Below are 6,750 nucleotides of genomic sequence, written 5' to 3' on the forward strand. Positions count from 1 at the left end.
TACATGTCTGCAGCCCATGGCTATATATAGTTGCCAAATAGAATAATCCTATGCTTCTGAGCTAGTGGAAGGTTATCATCTTTGAACTCCTAGACCTAGAGGTTTCTATGTGACCACTATAAGGTGCTGGACTGTATGTCATGAGCAATGAACTTCACCACACTTGCTTTCTAATAATTTACTTTGAATAACATTTAATATCATGGGATTCAGGGGATTTAAGGTTAAGTGTTGCAGTGCAGGATTATAGAACAGAAACAAACATTATTTAGAAATTTACTAATTGTGCAAATACTCAGAACATTGGAATGGTTGTTATCCCTTTCCTCTTCTGTTGGTTGTTACCTGGTAGAATGGAAACTACTACTGGTAGTAGTACATACTACAAACTACTACTACATTAACCAAATCTTGTACACATATACAATGAGTGTGCATGCCTGACATTCAAATTTGGCATTATACTTTGCGGAGTTTAAAAGTTGGGTTACACCTTTATGATATGTTCTAACAGCATACTTAATAATTCCTGTAAAATGGAATCTGATATGAATAAATATACATTATTTATCTTTGGTAAAGGTGTTACCTTTAAGTTTAGTGGTTTTCTGGAGCTTTCCTTGGTATGTGCATGCAGCTGATTTTTTTTTTGGTTCCATGTTCTTTGAAAACCTAAGTTTTCAAGGAAATTGTAGGAATGATCCATAGGAATTTCAATCAGGATATGTCTTTCCTAGAGCCACCAAACCAGGGTTTTAAAATCCAATAAATGGCAAACATTAAAAAAACACATCTTTTTATTGCCAGCTAGTGCATATATACAGAAGAGTTTTGTAGCCAGATCTGTAATCACTAATCAATCCCATGCACTTTCTCCAAATGTAAAGGAGGAATATTTTCTTCAGCCACAGGGTGCCATCTGGAAGGATAGTGATTGCAAGAGTGTTAAAGGGAAATTATGACAAGAAATGCATTCTGTCTATTATCTCTACTGCTGCGTCCACATTAGTACAATATTGTAAATCAACTCTTCTTTATTGTTCATTTATTATACATGAGTATCTTGTCTTGCAATGCTTGCTCTCCATAGATGGTGGCTTATATATGCTTAAACATATCATTTGAAGCTGAAGCATTATTACCATTTCTACAGCACAATAACAGACATTTGAAACCAAAATGACGCAAAGGTCCTGTATCTTGAATAATTGTCAGCAAAGCTATTTCAATAGGTATAGCCAGTTGACAATGTATACTGTACTGAAATTATGAAAGACGCAGGAAGTTTGACCCTATCAATCAGTAGTTCCTGCAAAAGATAACTCTGTATAATGCCCTGGACAGCTGAGAGACATCAAAGGTGGGAGAGGTTCACTGGTTGGGTTCATTTGGTTAATCATAATTATTGAATAAGCTAAAATTGGCTAAGTTCATGCAATATGCCAAGACACAAACCACATCTTGGCTTAGCATAGGGATGAACCCAGTCCTTACTTCTGACTCTTACTTCCAAGAGAAGACCTAGGTTGAGTCAATCTTCCTCAAGAAGTTTAGCACTGCTTTGCTTCTTTTCTAGATGGGGGAGTTTTGAAGAGAGCAGAGTTCTGTATCCAGAGGTATTTACTTATTGCTCTGCTGATAACTTATTCAAGGAAGTTTGAGAAAGAGGAAATAAATTTATCCTGTTCTAGACCTTTGTGTACCCTAGAATGTACATACATATAAAATATAATTGTTTTTCACACACCATGATAACATTATCAAAGTAGAGGGATTATTTCTAGACACTTATTATTAGTGAATTTATGGCTCTTTATTGGATAATATCTTAGGACGGATGAACTTATTATAACAACCTTTATGAACCCAACTTAGAATGGCAACTTTTATGATTTGAAATATTGAAGTTTTAAGGGGTACAAACTTGATAAATGACATTAAGCTTTCACTAAAACCATAGCAGTCCAATTCTTGAACTATAGAAAAGTCAATAGGACTTAATCCCAGTTTAACCTCTATAGATTTGTAGTAATTACAATTAAAGTGCATTAATTCCCTCATTGGGATTTGCCATTTTATGGTTGAGATTCTAACTTAACATAATGTGCTCTAATCACCAAGAAAAAGTTCTGCATATAAATTCTTTATAATATTCTCACTATAATTATGTTTCTGTATGGAAGTTTCGATTTTGAACAGACTGGGGCAATCAGCAATAATCCTAGAGTAAATGCCTCCATTAGTCAAATGAGTTTCATTGTCTGAAACAAAGCAGTTTTGTAGGACTTGGCCAGAAATGTTACTCAGGAGAGAAACAGGTCCTTTGCTTCTTTTAGGAGAAATAATCCGTATTGAAATTTTAGCTCCCAAGTTGCCTTATGTTATATTTTTAGACCAACTAAATCCCCTTGTGTTCACTTGAATACTTGTCTGAGCTAACATAGGGAGGCAGAATTTTATCCAGGCAGGAATGAGGAACCGAAATTAGAGAGAAAATGGGGAAGGGGTGGGGGACAGAGGAGGGCTTGGGAGAAAAATAAAAGAAGCAACCAGAGTTTTTGGCCCACACAGAAAAAAGACTTGAAAGTTCTCTTGTGTTTCTACTCATGAAGAATATAGCTGGGTACTGTTTTTTATTTATGTTATTGCCTTGCTTCATAGGGAGTCCTTGACTTATTTTATTTATTTATTTATTTATTTATTTATTTATTTATTAGTTTGTCAAACATGTACAGGGTAGCAGGTATAAGTATGAACATGGACATGAACAAAGGAAATGAATACAAGTAAATGGGGGCAGTAGGACAGGGATGGTAGGCATGTTGGTGCGCTTATGCACACCCTCTTTATGGACCTCTTACGAATGGTGTGAGGTCCGTAGTAGACGGTTTAAGGTTGAAGCTATGAGGGCTTGAGGATGTAACAATGGAGTCAGGTAGAGCATTCCAGGCATTGACCACTCTGTTCCTGAAATCGTATTTTCTTACAACCACAATTGAGCCCCAAATTTCAGAAGGACAGTTGTTAAGTGACTTCTGCCCCATTTCATGACATTTTTGCCACAGTTAAGTGAATCGCTGCCATTTTTGAATGCATCTGGCTTCTTCTTGCTTGACTTGGTTGTGAGAAGTTTGCAAAAAGTGTCAAATGACACTGGGACACTGCAATCATCATACGTAAATACATGTCAGTTGCCAAGCATCCAAATGTTGGTCATGTGAGCTTGCAATGGTCATAAGTATGAAAAATGGTCATAAGTCACTTTTCAGTGGCATTGCATCTTTGAATGATCACTAAAAGAAATATTGCTGTATAAACTTTGAGAATCTCATTGAGGGTTGCTATGTTCTAACACATTTCTAACACAAGTGTATACCTAAAATACACTTGTGTATTTTACCAGGGCTGGTGTCAGCATAAAGTATCTTGTCTTGGCAGCAGCAGACTGATGTTTATTTATTTCAAAGTATAGTTTTTCAAGTTTTCAACTATCTATTCTACGTGCAGATTTAAGCAGCCACTTGATCTGCAAATCTTACTAATGTGTATAGCAGTGAACATTTCCTTGATGATTTCTCTATTTCAAGGTACAAAACCTGCCCAAGCTATTTAAAACCAAGAGCAAGTTGGCATTCCTATTTGGAAGTAAGCTCTACTTAAACCAAATAAAATTCAACTTCCTAATAAACAGGAATAGCATGGGGCATCTGGTTGATTATTTAGTATAGATGACTAAAATTTGAGGAAGGGAAAACGATTTACGTTGTATTGTAGAAGGAACTACCCCAGAACTTTTTCCTTAATCAGTTCTAGTATTTGACACAAATACGGCAAATATTTTACAGTTACAAATTATTTTAACAACTATAGAGGATACAAGAACCCATAAAAATAGTGCACTTTTTGTATTTATTACCACATTATTCAATAATAAAGTTTATACCTTATGAGGATACCTGTAATACCGCCTTTCTCAGGTTATTGGGAAGACTTGATCACTGGCGGGATTCCAAATCTTTTCCTACCGGTTTTATGAGAGAGCGCTTCGAGCACATGCACAGCACTCAAAGACCGCCCTTTGTGTCAGTGCTGATGAACTGAGTTGTTTTTTAGCTCAGCTGAGGCGCAGCAATCTACCCTGCCACACGAATCAGCTGAGCTAAAAAAAAACCACAGAATATAAGACAGGGAACAACGGGGGTGGGAAGGCGGGGCCAACCAGAGGTGGTATTTGTGGGTCTCCGAACTACTCAAAGTTTCTACTACTGGTTCGTCTGAACCGATCGAACCAGCTTAATACCACCTCTGGACTTCATAGATGGACAGAAATGCCAAACCAGTCTAAATATCTGGCTGACTATGCAATGAACCATAATAACAATGGCTTGATAGGTGGACAAAATGTCAAATCCAAACATTTGGTTGACTGGCTGACCAACAATAAAATATAATTTATTAAGGACTTTAAAAAAATCTATGACCCTATTCAAGTGTAATACTTCCAGGTATCATCTCATTATCAATCTTGTTAATATCTAATAAGAATCACCCTGTGACCCATCACATATATAGGATAAGGCAAATGTTGGAAGAACAACAAAACTACAGCAGTGTATTATATTACTTTGTGTTTACTAACCATCCTTTATCTAGAAGCAAAAAATGGCATATGGTTACTTCTAAATGTATTTATGCATTCATTTATTTATTTGTATCCAGCCTTTGTTATTATTGTAAATAACTCAAGGTGGCAAACATATCTGACACACCTTCCTCCTTCTATTTCCCCCACAATAGTTCCCACTATGAACTGGTTTGGACTGAAAGTGCCCGGCTCAAAGTCACCCAGTTGGCTTTTATGGCTAAAGGAGGACTTGAACTCACAGGCTCCCACTTTCTAACCACTGACCTAACTGGTTTGTAAAACCAATAAATCCTTGGAATATAGGTTTATTAGTGGAATATCACTGAACAGGATAGGAATGATTCTATGATAATTCATGATAAGAGAATAAATTTCTCACATACATTTAATATCCATAGGTAGACAGATTGGCAAAGAATAGAAAGGCTGTATGGTATCAGCTAGGTAATCGGATGATACAATATCCTGTAATTAGTAAAAGTCAGAAGCTAATAATTTACAGTAAGTTTAGAGGAGTATATTTAACCTTAGAGAACAGCCATGGTACAGTTCAATTGTAGCCAAAGCTTTTCCTTTTGCACAGAAATCAGAGGCATTACACTTCCCTTTCCAAACGTCCCAGCTCTATGGATTCTTAACATTCCTTTTCACTGAAGTTTTGAAAGAACATTAAGCTTTAGACTAAGATTTTTGCTTACAGAGGTCATTGTATATGTAGGTGGACTTCCAGCAAATCATTAAATCCTTTGTTTTAGAAACCCACACATACCTAGAGTGCACATGCGTAATGAAACACATAGGTACATAAAATTATCTCTGGAGTATGAAATATTTGTTTTATGTATGCTTTGTAGGGATAAGAGGAATTGTTTATTGATTATGTAATTCTCTAGACTTTAATGGAAAGTCACTGACCACATATAGTATATAAAGCCCTTTGTACATGTTACAAGACCAGGGACATATACATATTTGCATCATAGTGAGCCCTTACGGTAAGTGATGAATATTCCTTGAAGCAGGTATATCTAACCAAATATCCTTGGTTTGATTTATCACCCTTTGGGGATATTTCCACAATGGTTCTGGTTTCACCTGTCCAAATAAACTAAAGAATGAATAATTTACTTTTCATTTTTGATATCTTTTCTCTCTGGCTGCTTTCAGACAGACAAAGTCATATTTCATGTGTGAATATCATATAAGCCTTGGCTAATAGATCTAAGCATTTTAAATGAAAATTGTAGATTAAATTTAGGACAAAATGCTCCAACATTTAGCTATCAAATTTGGGTCTCAAAAATCCAGGGGACCACTAAATATATCTATGCTGGCATCCAATAATCTACAGGATTATTGCAGCACAAATTTGGTAGTCCTGCAAGTTCTACCAGCTCCTCCAAATAATAATAATAATAATAATAATAATAATAATAATAATAATTTTATTTGATTAGCCGCAACCCTCTCCCGAATTAGAAAAATGTCATGTTGCGGGTGAACCCTAGATCCGTATCCAGAATGGGACAACTTACTGTACTCAGCTCACCATGGCCAACTTGTCATGGTCACCTCATCACAGCCATTTCACTGTGGTCAACTCACTGTAGCCAGTTAGCCACAGAACAACTTACTGTGGTCAATATATCATGGGACAACTTACTGCAGGACAATTCAACAATTCAATTTAATTATTTAGAATAATTTAAAAATATTTTAATTTTCTTCTTTCACATTTCATTTTGCCTTCTTTGGGATCCTTTCCTTAATAATTCTGTTCCACTATTTTTTCAATATTAGTGTAAGTCTTGTCCTTCAGGAAGGTGCCTGCAGTGAGTTGGCCATGGAGAATTGTCTGTGGTAAGTTGGCAGTGGTGAGATGTTATACACCTGATGTCATTGACAGCAGAAATATTGGAATAGGTTTGTGAGACAGAAATCACTTAGTGGTACAGTACTGAATGGGTAGCAGTTCCTTTGTTCTATACAATCGTCTTAAAGGAAGGGAAAATTAATTATTTGGTTATGCAGTAGTAGGCATTCCTGATCTGTGATGGTTATTTTTTAATTGCGAACTACTTCCTGTATAAGTAGTTATTCCCTAA

This window comes from Natrix helvetica (genome assembly GCF_964273705.1).
Source record: "Natrix helvetica genome assembly, chromosome: 3".
Classification (NCBI taxonomy): domain Eukaryota; kingdom Metazoa; phylum Chordata; class Lepidosauria; order Squamata; family Natricidae; genus Natrix; species Natrix helvetica.